The 22,757-nt window shown below is 44.2% G+C and overlaps 1 protein-coding gene across 3 annotated transcripts in view; it reads left to right on the top strand.

The window, feature by feature from the left end:
• B4GALNT1 (beta-1,4-N-acetyl-galactosaminyltransferase 1) overlaps positions 1-22,757 on the top strand; it is a 2,012,712-nt gene that overhangs the window by 1,608,023 nt on the left and 381,932 nt on the right. The window lies entirely within an intron of this gene.

Below are 22,757 nucleotides of genomic sequence, written 5' to 3' on the forward strand. Positions count from 1 at the left end.
GCATCATATTTAATACCACACACAAGCCTGTCTTTTATCAACTCATCTCTGAAATCACCAAATCTGCACATTTTTGCCTTGTTTCTCAAATCAGTTATGTATACTACAAAAGTTTTACCAGGCTTTTGATCCCTTGTGCAAAATAAGTGCCTTTCCATTGTAATATTCATTTGGGGGTTACACATTTCTCTAAATTTACATTTTAAACACTCAGGAACTTCCCACATTTCAGCCGGCACCAGTATATGGTATTTTCCCCCCCTCACCCGCATACACAGCAGGTGCATACATAAATGAAGTCTTTCTTTCAGGGGCCTCTGAACCAGCTAAATTAAGCAGAATAAATGCTTTTGTATGTGCTTCTTTATCAGGAAAAAAGCAGCCTGTATGAAAATATCATACTCTTGCTCAAACACTCTCTAATTTTCTGCAATATTGTTATTAAAAACATATCAGGATGGATAGCAGAGGTATTAAACTTAAATGAACTAACTGACTGACTACTACACACATGCATTATACCTTGGCTGCTCACTACAAAATTGGACTCTAGCTCGCATGTGCACAGTACTTATATGCACATACCTACTGTCTGGAAAACTTTTTAAAGGTATATCACACAGTCATATCTACAAAACTTTCTACACTTCTATGACTGGGAAGCCCTAGAACTGGATGAGGAAGTGCTAGTGGATGTTATCTGCTTGAACTTCACTAAGGCCTTTGACTCAGCACCACTTTGAGGAATACAAAATAATTTATTTTATTTACTTATTTATTCATTTATTTGTCTTTGTTGACTGGTAAAGTCTGGCTGGGCAAAAAAAAAACATTTTTGGTGGAGGTCTGTGCAGAAAAGCTCCACAGTTAAATCTCTTATTACAATTGAAGTGAAAGTATTTTTACTTGTGCAGTACATTTCGCATGACCAGTTGGCATAATGGTTAAGGTCTTTACCTCCAATGCACAAGGTCACACGGTACAAGGTTCATTCCTGATCTCTGGCCATTGTCTGAATTGAGTTTGCAAGATCAGCTAACACACTGACTTACTGGCACTGAGGTGGTGGTGCCCTGCTACCTTCCTCTGGCAGTCTACTACAGCTCAAAGTCCATCCCACTGCATGTTTGTGGATGTGATGGACCATTCACCTGGCAGTACAGTTACTGCCTTACAGTCCCACGGACAGGGCTCTTTCAATATTTCTAGTGCCATAGTAAGAAAAAGATCTCTTGAAAGACTGCTCCTTACTCTGAATCTCTTCAGCTGCTAAGTTCAGGTAAGTAACACTTTTGGATTTTATTCCCTCCCTGGGGTTTGTCAGTTGTTTTCTGATTGGAAATTTTGTATATTCCTGTTTTCTTCCTGTCTTGCTTAGTATAAGACACATACCCCCGGATTTACAAAAGCTTGCACGGAGTGCAAGAAGAGTGTAGGAGCTCACGCCGGCAATATGTCTGCCGTGCGATCCAGGAACAGCCAGCAGGGGCGTGCACGAGAGCTGCTAAAGCTACTCTTGCACGGACCGCGTCATGGTATGCAAATTACCTAATTTGCTGGTGAAAGCCATGCAAATGAGGTAAATTTGCGATCCAGGAAACACTAACCTGTCCGTGGAAGATTAGTGTTAGCTGCAGAAATGTACTCCATTGGTAACGGAGTACATTTCTGCAAATAGCTAAATGGAGCTATGACCGCTCCAAATAAAGGATGCATACAGTTGAGGAAGCATGCCAATGGCCATATATAAGGCCATTGGCATTTTAAAATGTTGAAAAATATAACAAATTAACCCCCCCCCCCCGATCTCCGATGTTTAAGCATAGCACAGCACCGCGCAAACGTGTGGCGCATATAAAAACAAGAAAATAATTTAAAAAAATCCAAAAATAGGCATTTTCACTAAAAAGCTTATTCTGCCATGCAGGTGAATGGCAGGCTGAAGACAACATGGCCACTGACTAGTGGTTGCTAAGGGGGGGGAGCTCAGTGTGAGAGATGTAACCATGCATTACTAGACAATCCTATGCAAATGAGGATAAGGATAGTGAATCCCAATTTTCCCCAGCATGTGAGGCATGTCCCAAGAGTGTAAGAGTAGGAGTAGGTGAGTAGAAGAGTAGAATATAGGTGACATCATGAGGGGGTGTGTCAGACAGGCTGTAAACTAATTGGAGCACAGTGGCTTGTGTTTGCCCTGAGTTTCTCAGGATTGCAAAAGGTGTGACTACAGTTGTCCTATTTGAAAACCTCAAACCCAAGGTGCACACTGTTAAAAGATAGGAAACTCCTTGCAAACATGCACACAGCGTGTGTGCTCGTGTGTGCGTGTTTGCATTTGTTTTTGCGGCACTGCCCCGGTCGGAAACAGAAAGGCAAAAGGAAGGAAAAGAACTAATAGGAAGTTAACCAAGGAGAACTAGCAGAGCTGCCAGGTGAAATATATCAGAATCAGCCAATTACACAGGCAGCAGACTAGCCCAGCCCAGTACTTTAAACTCTGCAAACACCATTCTCCCTTGTTTTTCTCAAGAAATCTGCAACACTGCAGTACACAAAGAGGGAAAGCTTAAAAAGCTTAAGTCAGACAAAATGTTAGGGACTGCTCTTGCTGTCATAAACCAACATGTGCAAGGTGCTGAGGGTGGTGATGTTGTGAATGCTGCTGAGCAACCCACAGTGAGGAGCCGGAGAAGAGTGTACAGACCCAGGGTAACCTACCAGGGGCTACATGAGCTGGAGATAGTGGAGCGCTATAGGGTGGACAGAGACCTCCTACAGCAAATTGTTGAGCTGTGCCGGCCACACCTCACACACAGAACCAACAGAGGGGAACCCATCCCAGTGGATACCAAGGTATGTGTTGGCCTAAGAATAGTAGCTACAGGTACCTTCCAAAGACCAACTGGTGATATGATGGGGATTTCACAAGCATCAGCATCCAGGGTACTCCACCATTTCCTGGATGTCATGTCAGCACATGTCGGTGACTACGTATATTTCCCCAATTCCCATGAGGCATTGGCCAGCAATATGCGTCTTTTCCACCAAATAGTAGAATACACTGAGGTAGTGGGTGCAATAGACTGCACGCACATACGCATCAAAGCACCACCTGGTGAGCGGGGTAAGGTCTACATAAACTGCAAGGGCTTCCCCTCCCTCAACTGCCAGGTCATGTGCGATGCCCAGGGCATAATAATGAATGTGTGTGCTGGCTGCCCTGGAAGCTATCACAATTCCCACATCTGGCATCTGACGCAGCTGTACCAGAGATTTGCCAATGGGGACATCCCTGATGGTCACCTAGTGGGGGATGCTGGATATGCACTGGAGCCGTGGCTGATGACACCCATCAGAAATGCACACACACCTGAACAAGAACTCCATAATGAGGCACACACACAAACAAGAAATATAATTGAGCGTGTGTTTGGGATGCTCAAGTCACGGTTCCTGAACACATCTGGTGGAGCCTTGCAGTACTCACCAACTACATGTACCCAAATTGCTATAGTATATGCCATGCTGCACAATATGATCCTGCGGAAACAGCTGCAGCAGGAACAGCATGGGGCAGGGCCAAACAGCCCCCCACCATTGCCAAGGCCTGCACAGGCACAGCGTGACTCGGAGGAGGAACAACCTGAGCCTGCTCCAGTAGGCAGAAGGAGGCATGCCCAGTATGCCCTGGCCTTGGAAAATAGGCAATGCATAGCACATACATTGACTCAGTAGGAACCCTGGAAATGACACCTCTCTCTGACTGGCACATACAGTAAAAGGGATGCCTAACTTAACACTATCTGTTTTCAAACATGTATAGGGAGTGTACTGTGTGCATCAGACATAGGCAGCCCTGCAGCACCACCTGAGGCATGTGTGCCCTATTTTAAGCAATATAAAGCACTGCTAAGCACATTTTACCAGTATTGAGCATATTTAGATACAATTGCACATAGCTGCGCACCGCGCTAACCAGCACAACGTCGGGCAAAGTTGGGTAAACACGCTCACACCTGCTTTACTGTTCCTTAACCAGTCAGGTCTGCCCAGCAGGAAAATAAAAAGCAGTGACAGGGCTCGAACTCAGGATACTGTGTACTATAGTCACAGTACTGAACCACTAAGCCATGACAGCATTCCACTGGCACAGACACAACTTAAGTCACTCACACATACCAGTTGTGTGTGTGTGTGGGGGGGGTCACATACCTAACAGTCACAGCCAGCAGGACAATTGTAGACAAATGCAAACACAAACAAATGCTGTATCATGCCCTCTGAAAAGGCATATGGGTAACCTCCCCCAGGCCTATGCAGACAGATAACAGCAGGCCAGGCAGTGTGATGTGGGTTGGGTAGGCTATGAAGTCACAAACTAATATGCGTGTAATTGGAAGCTAAGGTCTGTAGTACAGTGATACGCGTCAAGCCAGTATGATAGGCAACAGTACAGACCGAAATGGAGTACCTGACATAGCAGTGCAGGCCTAGCAAATGTGTATAAGTGTCAGGTGTACCCCTCATCCTATGTACACCCACAGTAACATTCAGGTGTGCCCCCCCCCCCCGTGTAGAAATGTACAAATAAAAGCTGCCCCCCCCCTTTATGTAGCAATGTTGATAAGTCTATAGAAATTGACTCATGGAAGCCCTGCAAGCACATCGTGCTTCCTGTCGATATACAACACAAAGGTGAGCCCTGAAGTAAAAACCAACTTGATTTTTCACACACATATAATATATATGCCCATAGTGGGCTTGCTCACACACTTGAACAAATTTAGCAAATTTCAGTCAGCAACATACTGAAACGTCATACTGGGCATGTTCACACACTTAGGCCATGTCTGAGTACAGCAGTGGGCCACATATCTGGCAGTTGCAGTTCTTACTCCAGACACATGTCACTATTCCTGCCTTGTGCACACAGTGATATGAAAACATACCCATATAATATATTGGACCCCTGTCATAATCAAACTATGTAATACAAGTACTTAACGTTTTTCAAAGAAAGTTAAAGCACAAAGAAGATCAATAAATCACCAATCAGTATCATCAAGAAACAATGAGCACTCCTAACATTATCCAAGACAATTACCCAACCAAGTAACACAAACTGAGAAATCACAAAGCAGGCTGGTGTTACAAGAAACAAGGATAAAATTTATTCTTAAGCACTTTCGTCACAGATTACAGTTGACTTCTTCATAAAAAAAGAGTGCCTCCACCCCACTCCTTAAATACTCATTACAAACACATTCCAAACCAATTTGTAAAAAAACACCATAGGCATGTAAAGGTACAGACTCCCTATTTGCTCCACAATTATACATGCAAGATAAAAGCAAACCAATTATAAAACATGATTTAACATGTACTTTAAACTTAGTATTTTGACAAAAATCATAAAGTGAACAATTGAATACAAAAATCAACAATTAGAGGAAAAAATCAACAATTAGATAAAAAATTAGATAAAAAATCAGTTTTTAACCTCAAAAAGCTGGTTATTGAAACCATTTCATTCAACCCTGGAAAAATATTGGTGTTGACCCTTAATGCCATAAGAGAGAGAGTAGGGGAAGCCCCTGTGGTAGTGTACAGAAAGGACACCAGTGTTAAAAATATCTTAGAGAGGAGGAAAGGTGTCAATACGGCTGGAGCATTAGGGAGAATGTCCAAATGCAAGCAGTGTACTCACTGCAAGTATATTTTGGAAGGTGACAATGTTTTTCTTAACGGATATGGATGGGTGAAATTTCAGTATAAGTACAACTGTAGCAGTAAGAATGTCATATATGCTGGTATTTGTCAGAAGTGTGCCTGTTTTTATATAGGCAAGACCAAAAATGCCTTTCATACATGTATTTACCCGCATTTATATGACATTAGGAAGATGAACCTAAAAAATTCACTGGCCAAGCACGTCAGTACCCACCCAGGTCACAATTTCAAATTCAGAGGTCTTGAACAGCTGACTATAGATGAGAGAGGAGGTCCCATGGATTACTGGCTTGAATACAAAGAACTGTTATGGCAATTAAGGGTCAACGCCAATATTTTTCCAGGGTTGAATGAAATGGTTTCAATAACTAGCTTTTTGAGGTTAAAAGCTGATTTTTTTATCTAATTTTTTTTTATCTAATTGTGATTTTTTCCTCTAATTGTTGATTTTTGTATTCAATTGTTCACTTTATGATTTTTGTCAAAATACTAAGTTTAAAGTACATGTTGAATCATGTTTTATAATTAGTTTGTTTTTATCTTGCATGTATAATTGTGGAGCAAATAGGGTGTCTGTACCTTTAAATGCCTATGGTGGTTTTACAAATTGGTTTGGAATGTGTTTGTAATGAGTATTTAAGGAGTGGGGTGGAGGCACTCTGTTTTTTCTGAAGAAGTCAACTGTAATCTGTGACGAAAGCGCTTAAGAATAAATTTTATCCTTGTTTCTTGTAACACCAGCCTGCTTTGTGATTATCCAAGACAAGCACTGCCAAAGATTCCATGGAGAACCATGACGCTTTCTTTTGCTATGTCATAAATATCAATGCAAACTCGTATATGTTCTGAGTTAGTGCAAAGTGTAAACGAATACATGTACACGACTGACATTGCCAACATCTTGTCAGACAGGTTCATATATATTTACCCCCCCTCTCAATGACAAAAGGGCCCATTACCATACCTGGAGATTGTGAAAACCCAGAAATCACATATACAGTGGTTAAACAGCTCCATCCAAACCTAAAAACACGGCATCTATGGGATGACTTGGTTCCCTGGCTGTGTCATATGTGAACTCCAAAACAAACAGACCCTGCACCTGAACAGTCTGTTGAGACTCACCCTCTGTACAGGATATGAAACTGATGAATGGGTTACAGCAATGTTTGGCACACTCCACAAGTGTTGGTGCACAACAGACCATGGGAACTATTGTCTTATAAGCCAAATAAGCCTGATCTACAAGGCCATGGAGTCCATCATTATGGAACTCATAAACAGAGCTGTTGGGAGCCTACAAACACCCAACCCTACCCATTTTGGTTTGGTCAGGGGCAGATCATGGTCCCTTAACCTGCTAGACAGTTTGCAGGGCAGTTACCCAGGACATATATCAATGAAATGAGCTCAACACGGCCTACATAGACCTTGAAAAGCCCTTTTCCAACATCCCACACACATGTCGTATCCACAAAATCCACAATCTGTGCATAAATGTTAATTTGAGTGATTAATGTCACTCAAATTAGGAGTTTATAACTCCAGGTGGGTTTTAAAGGGTTTTATTGTTAGAAGTTTTTGTTATAATTCTTTGATAATTTTTCAGATGTTCACTAAAATATGTATAGTTGAAAGTTATTTAAATATTTGTTATCTTAAACCATGTTTTTGTATATTATATTCTATAATAACAGAAAGTTCACACTGGGGATCACACCAACAGCACTACTAGATAGGGGCCAAGGGTATTAGCTGCTAGTACAAGGGTCTAGGGAACTACTAAAGGGGCGGTGAAAACCGCACAATGTGGCTGGGCTAATATATGCCTTCGGGCAGATAGCCCAGTACCAACCTATGAACCTATAAACACGTATGTCATCTGATGGATTGCCAACTGGGGCACAGATAGATCCCACAAGGTAAGAATTGTGGTCTCCCTGTTGGACTGTAAGCTGGTAACAACTGCTGTCCCCCATGGCTCAGTCCGTGGGCCCCTCCTGTCTGGTATATACTATTCAGAAGTACAGCCAAGCACATGAGGGCTATGGTTAGCAAAGTTTGTGGATGACTGCAAAAAGGTTGTCATAATCAATGTTTGGGACAACAGATACATCCTTAAAAAGGGGTCTCAGTCAGACAGATGTGGTGTCAAAATTATGGCCTTGAGCTACAGTCCATATACCACATAGGTGCCAACCCCCTAAATATGGAGATAATAATAAGGGTTCTATGGACACATGTAGATAGTCATCTCTACTTTCAGAAGCACATTCACAAAGTGGTTAGAAAATCATGCTATGTGTTCCCACAAATTGGCAAAGTCTTTGCATGTAGGTCAAAGGAGGTTCCCCTCTACTCATCAGTCATCAGACCCATCATCATGACACACTTGCGATGAATCTGACGAGGCACCTTCAGCAGCTGGAAAGACCACTGAAGTACCTCAACAAGAGGATTACTGCCCTCAAACAGTTGCCCCATGCAACAAGACCAGAGTAACTCAGTCTGTACTCTCTTGCATACTGTCTACTCAGGCGATCTCTGCCCAACAGACAGGTCCATGTCCAATGCAGAATTGATGTACATGCTCTAGCTGAAGTAAACCCAAGCTCACTGTGCCACATGCTTTAGGGATATAATCATCACAACAATAAATAGAACATGTTGGAAGGATGCATTACTAACTCACAGACTTCCCTTGCTTTGGAACAGGCTCCCAACCTACATTAAGCTGAGTCCCTCACTGACACTCTTCCAGAGGAGCCTTGATGAGTGTATGTGAAACTGAACTGTCACACCATGGATCACTTCATCAGCTGTACTACACAGCGGCATAGGGAGCTAACCCCAGGTGTGGTGATAGCTGCACAGTCTGGCCATACTAATATATGCCTTCAGGCAGATAGCCTATTACATACCTATTTACCTATATATGTAGGGGGAACACAGTATAAATTGCCAAAGATGGATGGGCAGAGATGTGTGCAAGAGGGTGACCATGACAGGGAGCCATCCAGGACTGCCCCACCCAGCACACATCCCAATGGCACAAAAGACATGAAGTGCACATCTCACCCACTGTACATAATAGACACCAGTATCTGTAAGCATTACAGTGTATGTGGTGCATGTGCCTGCTGTACAACATGGCTGTACAATGAAGTACACATCTACTATCTGTAGACATGTACCTGTCACATAGGCTCATAGGTATGTAGTCGACTATCTTCACGAAGGCATATATTAGCCTAGACAAGTTGTGCAGCTTTCACCACCCCATTGGTTAGTCTCTTAAGCCCTAGTTCTAACAGTTAGCACCCTAAGCCCCTTTCTAGTGTGGCTGCTGATGTGATCCCTGGCGTGAATTGTCTGTTTCCCATCCACTCATCAAGGTTCCTATTGAAGAGAGTCAGTGAGGGGCTCTGTCTGATGTACATTGGGACTCTGTTCCACAGTAAGGCAAGTCTCTGGGATGGTACTCTATCCCACCAGCATGTTGTATTCATTGTTGTGATGAGGTTCATATCCCCTGGAGTGTGTAGTGCGACTCAATTTTGTTTTCCTTAGATGGTGCACGTTCAACAGTTATGTGTTGGACATGGCTCTGTATGTTAGGCAGAGTTTGCCTATAGTAGGTGGTATGCAACAGAGAACAGATTTAGTTTTTCCAGTTGTGTTGCATAACACAACTGTTTGAGGCCAGTAATCCTCTTGCTGAGGTACCTCTATGGTCTCTCCAGCTGCTGGATATGCCTAGTCGAGTACATCCAAAATGGTGCATTGTACCCAATGATGAGTGTGATGACGTAAGAGTAGAGGGCCACCACTACCTCTTTTGATCCTAATGCAAACCCTTTGTTGATTAGGTGGGCCACATAGGATTTCCTAATCACTTTGGCAACATGGTTGTCAAAGGAAAGATGACTATCTACTTGTGCCCCCAGATCCCTTATTACCTTGTCAGTTTTTAGGGGGTAACACCTATGTGGTAGTTTGTGGGTACTTTGTTTTCCCCAAAGGGGATTACTATGCATTCTTTCACATTGAGCTCGAGGCCATGATTCTGACACCACACGTCTGTCTCATAGAGTCCCTTTTGGAGAATATTTGTGTCATCCGGGGAATCTATTATGGCAAACACTTTACAGTTCCCACCAAACTTAGTCAACCACAACCCTCCTGTGTTGGCATGTACTTCTCAGAAGTATATACCAAACAGGAGGGGCCCCAGGACTGAACCCTGAGGGACACCAGTTGTTACCTGTTTAGAGTCTGACATGTAGCCAGCAACTCTTAATTTGTGGGATCTATCTGTGAGCCAGTTTGCAATCCATCTTGTGATGTATGGATTTATGCCCAGGTTGGTGAGTTCATCTATGATACCTGACTGGGGAATGGTGTCAAAGGCCTTAGCGAGGTATAGGTAGGCTGTGTGGAGCTCCTTTCAATCATCTGTAGCCTGGGTAACTGTCTCAAAGAAATCCACCCAGTTCAGGAGGCATGATCTGCATATGACAAAGCCAAACTGGGTGTGCTCAAATGTGTGAAGGTTCCCAATGTCTTTATTGTTGACTTCCATTATGATTGGCTCCATTGCCTTGCAGATCAGACTCGTCAGGCTCATAGAGCGGGAATGCCAAGGGTCTGTTGTGGCCCCACCCCTTTGGAGTGGGAAGATCGTTGCTGTGCAACATTCTGTGGCTACATATCCTGTAGAGAGTATGTAGAGAGAGGTGTAGGTATCCTTGATGAATATGGATACATCCCCGCCCTATGTGCTATGATCCAGGTTCTGATGCCGGAAGGTATGGAATGAGTAGTATCCTGGTAGTGCTGGTGTGCTCTCTGGAGCCTTGAACTAGGTTTCTGTTACTGCACAGATATCAATATTCTCCATACTGAGAAGTGCCTGGAGTGTGTGCATTTGGAGGCTGAGACTTCTGGCAATGAGTAGCATTTAGTTCACTTTGTGGATGTCCTTCAAGGATGCATCTGCAGTCATAACATATGGGTTGTCCTGCCTCAGGCAGCCCTTCAGTCGGCCGGATTCCAAAGTCTGGGTCTGGCCTCGGCTGATGTCGCACTTTCCCCGACGTCAGAGCGCCTGGGGTATAAAAGCATCAGCCGACGCCATTTTCCTCAGTCTTTCTTGCCGCACGGTGCCCGAAGCAGAAGCTGTTCGCAAGTGCCGGTCGGTCAGATCCAGTGAATTCAGCTACCGAAGACTTCGAAAAAGTTAAGTACCCCGTTGGGGACTCTTTCTTGCCTCAGCCGATGTCAGACAAAGTAAATAATTGTTTAACTTGTGGGAAACAAATACCTCATAAGGATTTCCATTCCTACTGCCTTCCTTGCTTAGGCCCAGACCACGACGTATCGGCCTGTTCAGCCTGTGCTTTCTTCAACCGACGAACTCTTAGATGTCGGTCGGAGTTTGCAGAGGATTTTTTTGGGGCCAATTTTGCATATAAAATGCCGTCGAAGACTCCGACTTCGCATTTGGTGAAAAAACGGAAGGACAAGGACCGACACTCGCGGCCCACGGTTTCGGCTGAAACCACGGTAAGGCCTACCCCGAGTGTCTCAGTTTCGGCCGAAACCGAGTCCTTGGAGATTCCTTCTTCCGAATCCATTCAACCGACCACCGCGGCCCGGGAGGCCCCGGCTGAGTCGGCTACTGAGCTACCTACCGAAACCAGTGTCCAGGAAATGTCCGACACCATACCTTTGGACATTTCTACTCCTGCACGTGGGGCAGCTAGGCCCCCTGCTTCCATGTCCAGTAAGGCCTTTTCCAGGGCTAAAGCTGCTAAACTTTCTAAAACTTTGCCTCCCAAGACTACCTCCCAGAGGCCTTCCTCTAGTTCTCAGATCCTCAGCCTTGCAGAGGACCTTATTTCTGTAATTAGGGGTTCACAACCTCACCCAGACAGGGCCTCTCACCCTCCACCAGACAAGAGGCCCAGGACTGACCCCTCTGACCCACACTCTTCAGATGAGTCCATGGATGGATCTGAGTTGTCAGACCACCAGGAGGAGGCTTATTCGCCCTATGAGGATTCTGATGCTGAAGAATCTATCCCTTCGGCCTCCCCTCCTGAAGAGTTTTCCTTTGGTGAAACTCTACACTCCATGAAAGAGCATTTTCAATGGCAAGGTCAGGAATTCTCTGATTCTAGAAAAAGATTAAGGACCTTTTTACATTTGCCTCAACATAGGCCCTTAGCTATACCTCCTGTTTTGAATGTAATTGATTATGTGCACAATGATGTCAGTCCAGCCTCTGATACTCTCCCTCCGGCCCCTGCCAAGCCTGATAGATACTACAGGGTCCCGGATTCTCATTTCCATCTGTATAAAGCCCATTCTGCAGACCCAGAAACTATTTCTCAGGGCCCTAAAGGGGTTGCAGCCTCCACTGCCAAAAATCCTCTACCCTCTGAAAGAGAGTCTAGAGCTTTAGAGAGATGGGGAAAGAAGGTATATACTTCTGCAACTCTTTCTGTCAGGGCATTAAATTGTCAATTTCATATGATACAGTACCAAGAGTATTTGCTAGATGAACTGAATAAGAAACTTTCTTCTCCTGAACCCCTTGACCGTAAATCCCTTCAGGATTTGGTACACAACTCACAGCAGGTTAGTAATCATTTCTTAAAATGTGGCTATGATGCATTGGAGGCTTCATTTAGGTCAGCTATGACTGGGGCAGTCATTCGTAGGCATGCCTGGCTGAAGGAACAATCTTTGCCAGACCATGTTAAAGCTAAACTCCTGGATGCTCCAATGGAGAAACAAAATTTATTTGGCTCCTCTGCTCAGGAGGTCTTAAAAAAGTTTGAAGAAAAGGCAAAATCTGTGCAAACAGTTAAGGATTTCCTGCAAGTACAACCACCGAGATTCAGCAGAAACTGGCCTACTAAGAATTGGTCCTTTCCAGACTCGGACAGAGCCCAGAGAGCCAGGAACAGACGCCCTAGAGGCAGAGGCCAATCGAGGGGCTCCTACAGAGGCCGTCAGTGGCAGCCTGCCAACCAGAGGAGTAGTGCAACAGCAGCAACAACAACTACTACACCAGGACAGGCTCAATGACTTTACTCTGATTCCGCCTACCAGGGATCAACTGGAAGCACCCTTGGGCGGAAAGCTGGCTTTATTCTCAAAAAACTGGCATTATATTACAAGGGACACATGGACACTGCAAATAATAGACAAAGGATACAGGTTCCACTTCCACACTTTGCCAAAAAGAAACGGAATGCCAAACCTACCACCAAATCAGAGGGCAGAGGCTTTAAGGCAGATCAACAACTTGCTTCAAATGAAAGCCATAGAAAAGGTACCACTTTCAGAACAAGGCCAAGGATTTTACTCAAGGCTATTCCTTGTACCAAGAAAAGAAAATCAATGGAGGCCTATTCTCGACCTGTCCGCACTGAATACTTACCTCATTGTGCCAAAATTCAAGATGCTGACCCTACAGCAACTTCTTCCCATGTTGGGCAAGGAGTTTTGGCTGGTGACTCTAGATCTCAAGGAGGCATACCTGCACGTCCCTATTCGACCAAGTTGCAGAAGACACCTCAGATTTCTTGCAGGATCAGAGCATTATCAATTCTCAGCATTGCCCTTTGGCTTATCTACTGTGCCCAGAGTATTCATGAAATGCCTGGCATCAGTAATTGCACACTGCAGACTTCAGGGGATTCAGATTTACCCATATCTGGACGACTGCCTTATACAAGCGGACAACAAGGGAAATTTGATAAAGGACTTGGCCTATGCCATCCACCTGCTACAGGCCTTGGGATACACAGTCAACATCCAAAAGTCAAGACTTGTACCATCCCAAAGAATAACCTTTTTGGGTGCAGATCTGGACACAACCACCCAAATGGCCTTTCTCACAGAAGAAAAACAAAAACAACTTCCAGATTACTTCATGATTCTGACAAGACAAACTAAGCTTACTGCAAGGAAAATCCTGCAGGCCCTGGGTTACATGGTATCCTGTATAATTCTGATACCACAGGCCAGGCTGCATATGAAAAAATTACAATGGTACCTAAGGAGTGTATGGTCTCAACACAGTCACAGTTTAGAAACTTTGATTCCAATCATTCCTTGCCTTCAAAAGGAATTTCTGTGGTGGGCTCAGGCCTGCCAGTCCAACAGAGGGTTGCCTTTCAACAAACCAAAAACAAAACAAACTATCACCACGGACGCTTCAGACCGAGGATGGGGAGCACACATGGAGGGCAAATGTATCCAAGGCCTATGGTCTCAAGGTCAGCTACACATGCACAAAAACCAAAAGGAAATGCTGGCAGTGATGCATGCAATCGAGGCTTTCAAACCCTTCCTCCATCAAGGCCAGCTGTTAATAAGGACAGACAACACCACGGTCATGTGGTACATAAACAAACAGGGAGGCACACACTCCTACCCTCTCTGCCGGCTGGCTATGAATCTATGGGAACTATGCCTGAACCTCAATATCCAACTACAGTCCCAGTTCGTGCCAGGAAAAGAGAATACACTGGCAGACAGCTTAAGCAGAACTGCCATGGATGCACACGAATGGATGCTGCACCCAGACATCTTCCAACTCATAGCAAAGGCATGGGGAATGCCGGAGATAGATCTGTTCGCCTCCCCCCTCAACCATCAACTGAAGACATTCTGCTCAAGGACATACCACCCACAAGCTTGGAGGGTGGACTCTCTCTTTCAGCTGGAAAGCTCTAAAAGTATATGCCTTCCCACCTCTCCCATTAATGTACAAGGTTCTACTGAAGATCAGGGAGGAGCAGCCAAGAGTGATTCTGATAGCTCCAGACTGGCCAAGGCAACACTGGTATCCATTACTGAGAAGCATGTCACAGGCAAAACCATGGCCTCTCCCCCTATGGCCTCTTCTTCTGACGCAGAACAATTTCAAGATCATGCATCCCAACTTGAAAACATTGCAGCTAACTGCCTGGAAAATTCCTTATATCCCAAACAAAATGTCTTATCACAGAGAGTGAAGGACATCATCTTGGAAGCTCGCCGGCCTTCCACAAGGAAGACATACTCAGCTAAATGGAAAAGATTTCTCATTTGGAACACATCAAAAGGCTCAGATGTGACAGTGGCAAGCATGACACATATTCTGGAATACTTAGCAGAATTGTTCCACAATGGACTGTCTTATTCTTCCATTAAGATTCATGCCTCAGCAATTTCAGCAGAATACAATGTGGATCCACCTATCTTTTCACACCCTCTCCTCAGACAATTTCTGAGAGGGATCAAAAATATTAAACCTCCAAGAAAACCCCCTCTACCCACTTAGGATCTCAACTTTGTGTTGGAGAAACTAACACTTCCTCCTTTTTGAACCAGCAGCATCAGCGGATCTACAGTTTCTGTATTGGAAAACTGCATTCTTTCTGGCAATAACTTCAGCAAGAAGAGTATCTGAGTTACAAGCATTAATGGCAGTACAGCCATTTCTTATCTTCCATCAGGACAGAGTTTCACTAAGAACCAATCCTACTTTTATGCCAATGGTGGTATCTAGGGTGTCCTTGAATCAAGCTATTCATTTGCCTGCGTTCTTCCCAATTCCACAGAATAGAGGGGAAAGACTTCTGCACACCCTGGATATACACAGACAACTACGCTACTACTTGGACAGAACTAAAACTAGCAGAAAGACTGACCAGATATTTGTAGCATATGCTACTGGGGTGCAAGAAAAAGCAATTTCCAAACAGACAATTTCAAAATGGATAGGAATTTGCATTCGATTTTGTTACTCCTTTCATGGAAAGACAGTTCCTGAAAACATCAGGCCTCATTCCACAAAGGCCACGGCCACCACTACAGCCTTCCTACGAGGGGTGGCTACCAAGGACATTTTAGAAGCTGCTACTTGGAGCTCCATGCATACATTTGCCAAACATTACAATCTACCTTTATACTCCAGATCCAGAGCAGGTTTTGCTACTGCAGTCCTGCAGGGGATATTAACTACATCATCCTTTTCTTAGTACCTCCTCCCCCAGATTGGCTATGGTATTCTACCCATATGTTATGACTGCAGATGCATCCTTGAAGGACATAGTACAGTTTTGTACCTACCATAAATGTAGATGTCTGATAGGTATGCATCTGCAGTCAGGTTTACCCTCCCTCCTACCCTCTGTGGTATTCCTAGGTACTTACCCCTCTTTTAGCTAGCTGGGGGAATCTATTATGGTGTATTTGTTTGTATATACATGTATATAATTATATACTTTTGCAAATGTTTGGAACTTTTTTGCATTTATCCAAATTTAGCCTTCCTAGAGGGCACCTGGCATCTGGGGCAAGAAAAACTGAGGAAAATGGCGTTGGCTGATGCTTTTATACCCCAGACGCTCTGACGTCGGGGAAAGTGCGACATCAGACGAGGCCAGACCCAGACTTTGGAATCCGGCCGACCGAAGGGCTGCCTGAGGCAGGACAACCCATATGTTATGACTGCAGATGCATACCTATCGGACATCTACATTTATGGTAGGTACAAAACTGTACTTTATTTGTGTTGGTTATGGGGTTTGGTTTGTCTTGAGTGACTGGTGTTCCACACCTGAAGTCAACGCCTCATTGGTCCAATCCGACCATAAGCTAATTACCCTAGATATCCATATTCTGCCCCCACCCCCCATTAAGGAAACCGTGGTAAAACATTTCTCCAAAGCCAACTTCATGCTTCTTAAGACAGAAGTGGTGAACCTCATGTCACCCATGCAGATGGACAATACAGTTAGGACTACTGAATCTTACACAATTGCACTTTATAAGTACTTACATGAGTACATGGATTGTGCTATCCCAAACAGAACCAAGATGCTATCCTCCAAAAAAGGAAGCCGATCTGGTGGTCCCCTGCCATAAACAAACTGTACAACAGAAGGAAGAAACTGCTGCAAAAGAGAGTAAAATCCCATGAGAGTAGGAGCTCCCTGGTCAGCCTCAGTAAGAAGCTGTGATCCCTGATAAAATCCTCCAAAGCTAGTTGTGAAAACAAAATCTCTACTGATTATAAAGACAACCACAAAGCATTCTATAGCTATGTCAGGAATCTCAATGGCAACACTCAGATCTGCTCTGAGTTACAGCACAATGGCACTAAATATACAGACCCAACTGATATTGCCAACATCCTGGCAAATAGGTTCAGTGCGAACTTTACACCCCTCTCGACCATTAAAGAGCCCGTCTCTATACCGGAAGAATGCAAAGTTCCTGTAATCATGGCTGCACAGGTAAAAACCACACTCTTCAATGCCAAGAACATAGCATCCATGGGATCAGGCTGCGTTCTACACGAACTACAGAACGAACTGGCACCCCACCTAAGTACCATGTTCAGTCATAGCCTCACCTCAGGCTTTGCGCCTGCTGAATGGTGCACAGCGATGGTTATCACACTCCACAAGGGGTCAGCCACCACAGACCCCGGGAACTACCGCCCCAGTAGCCTGATGAGCCTGGTCTGCAAGGCCATGGAACATATCATCATGGAACTTATAAGCAAAGACATTGGTAATCTCCAAACTCTGGACTCCACCCAGTTCAGGTTTGTACAAGGCAGATCATGTCTCCTCAACCTGATAGACTTCCTTGAAGCAGTCACCAAAGCAGTAGACAAGGGTAAGGTGGTTCACACAGCCTATCTAGATCTTGCCAAGGCTTTCGACACCATCCCCCTCTCTGAAATTATAGATAAACTCACTAAACTAGGTATAAATCCGTATGTCACAAGATGGGTTGCCAACTGGCTCACTGACAGAACCTACACTGTGAAAGTAGCAGACTCCAAATCCGACTTCAGAACAGTGACAAGTGGAGTACCACAGTGTTCAGTCCTGGGTCCTCTCCTGTTTGGTATCTACTTCTCTGAAGTACAGGCTGACACAGAAGGTCTTTTTCTAACGAAGTTCGCAGTTGACTGAAAACTAGGAGCCATAATCAAAACTCCTAACGATGTGGACATCATACAAAAGGGCCTCACTGAGACAGATACCTGGTGTCAAAGCCATGGCCTCAAGCTCAGTGCCAAAAAGTGCATTGTCATCCTCTTTGGTAAAAACTCTGTACCCGTGAACTACAACATAGGTGGTAGTATACTTAACACTGAAAGTGTGATAAGAGACTTTGGGACACAGGTGAACAGTAGTCTCTCCTTTGATAAACACATCGCCACAGTAGTCAGGAAATCCTTGTACGTGGCACACCTCATCACAAAAGGTTTCTCATCCAGGAAAAAAGAGGTCATTGTTCCCCTCTACTCATCACTCATTTGACCCATTATAGAGTACAATGCCCCTTTTGGTATGTAGCTCACAAGACATCTACAACAACTGGAAAGGCCACAAAAATACCTCACAAAGAGGATTACCGGCCTCAAACAAATGCCCTACACAAACCATCTAAAAAAAATCCAGCTTTACTCCGTCACATATCGCCTACTCAGAGGTGATCTCTGCCTAACATACAAAGCTATGTCAAACCCAGAGCTGTTGGACATTCTCCACTTAAAGAAATCCCAATCCCTCTGAGCTACAAGCTCTAGGGACCTAAACCTTGTCACCACAATAAACAGAACATACCGAAGGGATAGATTCCTGTCCCAGAGACATCCATACCCCGGAATAAACTACCTATATATATATCAAACAAAGCTCTTCATTAGCACTCTTCCAGAAAACTCTTGATGATTGGATGGGAAATAGGAAATTCACCCCGGGGATCACCTCTGTGGCTCCGCTCAACAGTGGCACAGGAAAATAATTTTCTTGGGTGGCAAAAGCCAGGGTACCTTTTTAGGCTGCGCTTGTATAGTTCCCAGGGCCGATAGCCTAGTACCTGCCTATGAACCTATGAACCTTTGAGCCTTGCCTAAAAAAGATAATATGGGGACAGCAAGAGCCTTGGCCAGTGTTCAGAAGCATAGGGGTGACAGGTGCAAACCATATCTAGCAAAGCAACGAGGCATGTCTATCATGTCATCCCAGGCAGACGGAGACTGGATACCCTTTGAATGACACCAGAAGCTCAGCCAATTGTTAAAGTTTATCATCTTTCTGTTATATTGCAGTATCATGTAGGTGAAGGTAAGATGGTACTCAAGGTCAGGGTCATACCAGCCTGGGCTACATGATCATACAGCTACTATATATCTCTTATCATGTTGTCCTGGGAGGTATGTCTCAGATCATTCACACTGACATGTACAAAGACTGCGTCATATATGTACCTGTTCTGGAGTGATCTAAGTGCTTGTGTTATGTGGCGGATCATAGCACCTGACAGACAGACAACTGACAGTAACCTTCCCCTTGTTCACCCTAGTGAGTGGAACATCTGTCTGCCTGACTGTGGAGTCACCTATTACTAGTGTGTTGGGTATGTTGTTTTGCCTTAGGGCCTGTTGTGAGGCACACTGCTTTGGTGTATTATGTGTTTTTTTGCGTGTGCTTTGAGGAGCATTTTGCTTGCTTGTCTGCTTAGGAGGACACTCTCTCTTTTTCAGATTAATATTTGTATTCTCCGAGTATGGTAATGTGTATTTATGTGTGTGTGTTTTGCTGGTGCTTATATTGTAGGTCTATGTGAGACTGTTGGTGTTGTGCTTGTATGACCCTACTCCTCTTGACTGTATTGTCCAGTATTGGGTTGACAGAGCTTAGCCACCGGTTTGAATCAACCCATATATGATATGGTCATGGCCTATGCATACAATACACTCACAATACACCTAGTATGATAAGCCTGCTGAGGTTAGCAAATGTGAAAAAAACCTTTGGGCAAACTGTCAGTGAGTAATGTCTGTATTGCAACTGTAACTCCATGTTGCTTGCTGAAGTGTAAAGAAGTACTTAGTTTGGATTAAGAACCCCACACTTGCCAACTGTGTATGTGTGTGTCTGTCTCTACCTGGGGAGAGAGCAACCTTTTTGGAGACTTCTCACACCCCTTAAAAGTGATATACTCATCTTTGTCAAGTCTGATGATGTCACTATCCTACAAATACACCTGTGGGAAGGTGAAATCCCAGTAATGTGTGTATAGTGCGTCGTGTAAATGCGTACTGCTGTAGTATCATAATGTAGTTAGATAGGGGTTTGAATCCTGCACTTGCCAACTGTGCTTGTGTGCTTGTGTGTGTGTGTGTGTGTGTGTGTGTGTCTCCCTGGGGAGGGAGCAACCTTTTTGGAGACTACTCACACCTCTTAAAAGTGATATACTCATCTTTGTCAAGTCTGATGATGTTACCATCCTACAAATATACCTGTGGGAAAGTGAAATCCCAGGAATGTATATAGAGCGTCATGTACATGCATACTGCTGTAGTATCATAATGTAGCTAGGTAGTAGTTTGAATCCCGCACTTGCTAACTGTGTGTGTTCCAGGTGTGTGACACTGCTGCTCAATGTGGAGTGGGTTTTGATTTTTCTATTTTATGACATATCACAATGACAACTGTATGTGCATAACACATGTAAGGTAGCTGTGGAGCAAAGCCATATACATATATGTGACCTCAATTATTTCATAGGTGGGTACTCTGCTTTCTCTATGAAAGCATCTGTTATCTTTGCCAGAACGTGCTGGCACTTTCCAGACCTTAGGTCACTTCAGTATGCTTGTGACAAGCTTAGCCACTGCAATGATCCCTGGGCTACGTCTTCTGTTTCACATCCACTCGTCATGGTTTTATTGAAGAGTGTGAGTGAGAGTTTATGCTTGAGGTATATTTGAATCCTGTTCCAAAGCAAGCAAAGTCTGACAAAGATGACTAATCATTATAGGTGTGCAGCCATCTCTGTGGATCTGCATGCAAACCCTTTATTGCTTATGTGCTCCACAGAGGGATTTCCAAAACCCTTTGGTAATGTGATTATCAAAGGAGAGATGACTAAACACATGGCTCTATGTATACATTAGTACCTGTGCCACATTTTGGGAGCTACTACCTATGTGGTAGTCTGGGGATACTTTGTTTTCTAAAAGTGGATAACTATGCTTTCTTTGGCTTATAACTTTACAGCATGATTTTGACACCAGGTATCTGTCTCTGTGATACCCTTTTGGAGGATGTGTGTGTCATCCTGGAGAATAAAGTATAGCCTACAGTATGCATTTTCATCAAATGTGGGCAGACATATCCCTACTGTGTTTGCTTGTACCTAAGAAAGCTATATGCCAAACAGTAGTGGTCCCAGGACTGAGTGCAGGTGAATACCACTTGTTACTGGAATATAATTGTACATGGAGGCTGCATATGTTACTGTGTGTCCTACATCTGTGCGTCTGTTGTCAGTCCATCATCTAGCAATCGTTTATGGTCAGTCTGTTGAGGTTATGTATAATACCAGAATGTGGGATGGGTATGAATTGCTGGTGAGCTGTAGCTTGGCTGTGTGGACCTCCCCTCCCTCACCTACAGCCTTGTTAACTGGCTTGAAGTCTACTAGGTGTAGGAGCCATGATCTGCCTTTAGAGAAACTAAGTGGGTACGGTGCAGTGTTTGCAGGTTCATAATGTCTCTGTTAATGAGTTCCATAATGCTGTGCTCCATAGCCTTCCAGATAATATTTGTCTGCCTTATAGGGTGAGAGTTTCCAGGATCTGTTGTAACTCTACTGTTAATCAATTTATGTTAACATTTGCACTGGGTGTGACGAGGGTGGACAGGATTAGGAATAGGTATATTAGAGGGTCAGCCCAGGTTTGAAGGTTAGTAGACCAAGCCAGATAGGCAGGATTATGTTGGTATGTACATGTGCTGAGGAGGGATGCAGAGTATATTGTGAAATAGATGCTAAGGATGAAGCCGCCAGGTAACAGGAAAAGAGGAATGCCTAAGATGAGGTTTATGGCTGTGGTGAGAGAGGGCATGCAGATGGATGGTGTGACAGCGCAAGATGCAGGGAGCAGGAAGAAATGGAAACAGATGATCTACTGTGGCGACCCCTGATGGGAGCATCCGAAAGGAGAAGAAGAAGATGTTGTAGCTCAACCCTTGTGGACTGTGAACACCATTACCATGCGTCATAGTATGTAACCTGTGTAGAGGCTGCATCTGAACAGAGTGTTCAGGTGAGTGGTGACTTCATATGTCAGCTCGTGCATGACACAGCCAGGGACACTGTCCAGTACCATTGCCACTGTGGTTTGGACTTTGGTAAAGAGATTTTTAACTAGAATGTCTGAATCATCAGGTTTTACATTCTTCAGGTCTGGAAATGTGGCCCTTGTGTAACGACAGGGTGGTGAAATCCGCATTCAAATTGTCTGACAAGAAATTGGTAATGTCAGTCACATAAGTGTACTTTGTGACCATTTACATTAACTGTGACCCGATCTGACATTTCCCCTGTAGATTTTAAACAACACTAAAGAAAGCTTTAGTGTTGTCTTGGGAATCCTTGCCAATTTGTATATAGGCCCTATGGCCAATAGCCCAGTACCTACCTATGAACCTATAATGGCCTCCGAGCCATTAGCCTAGTATCATCCTTTGAACCTATGAACCTAATACTCCAATTGATGGATCATCATTCTTTGGCCCTACAGTGAAAGAAAGGCTTTCCAGATGTGAGAAGGATGGAAAGATGCTTTCTGCCATTGGAGTACATTTTTAGAGCCCCTAATGATCTTTTTGAAGAAATCAGAGGGGGTCAAAAAATGTTGTTCAAGAAGTCACAAGATTCTTTCCCTGACACATGCGGAATCAGTCCTCCTTGAGGCAGAGGGGTAAATGGGAATAATAGAAGACACCTAAGAGGCAGAGGAGGCCCGCAGAGTAATGGGTGCAGAGAAACGTTCTTTGACAGGCACTATCAGGGCTCCTGAATGGAGGCCTGATTGTTGTCCTCTGGTGGGGAGTCGGGGGATGTTTTTCTGTGCACCAATCGGCCTGGCTAGATTTAACAAAAGATACTTGGGTGCAGAGAATTATTACCAGAGGTTATTCCATACC

This window comes from Protopterus annectens, chromosome 9.part0 (assembly GCF_019279795.1).
Source record: "Protopterus annectens isolate FY-2018-M chromosome 9.part0, PAN1.0, whole genome shotgun sequence".
Lineage (NCBI taxonomy): Eukaryota > Metazoa > Chordata > Ceratodontiformes > Protopteridae > Protopterus > Protopterus annectens.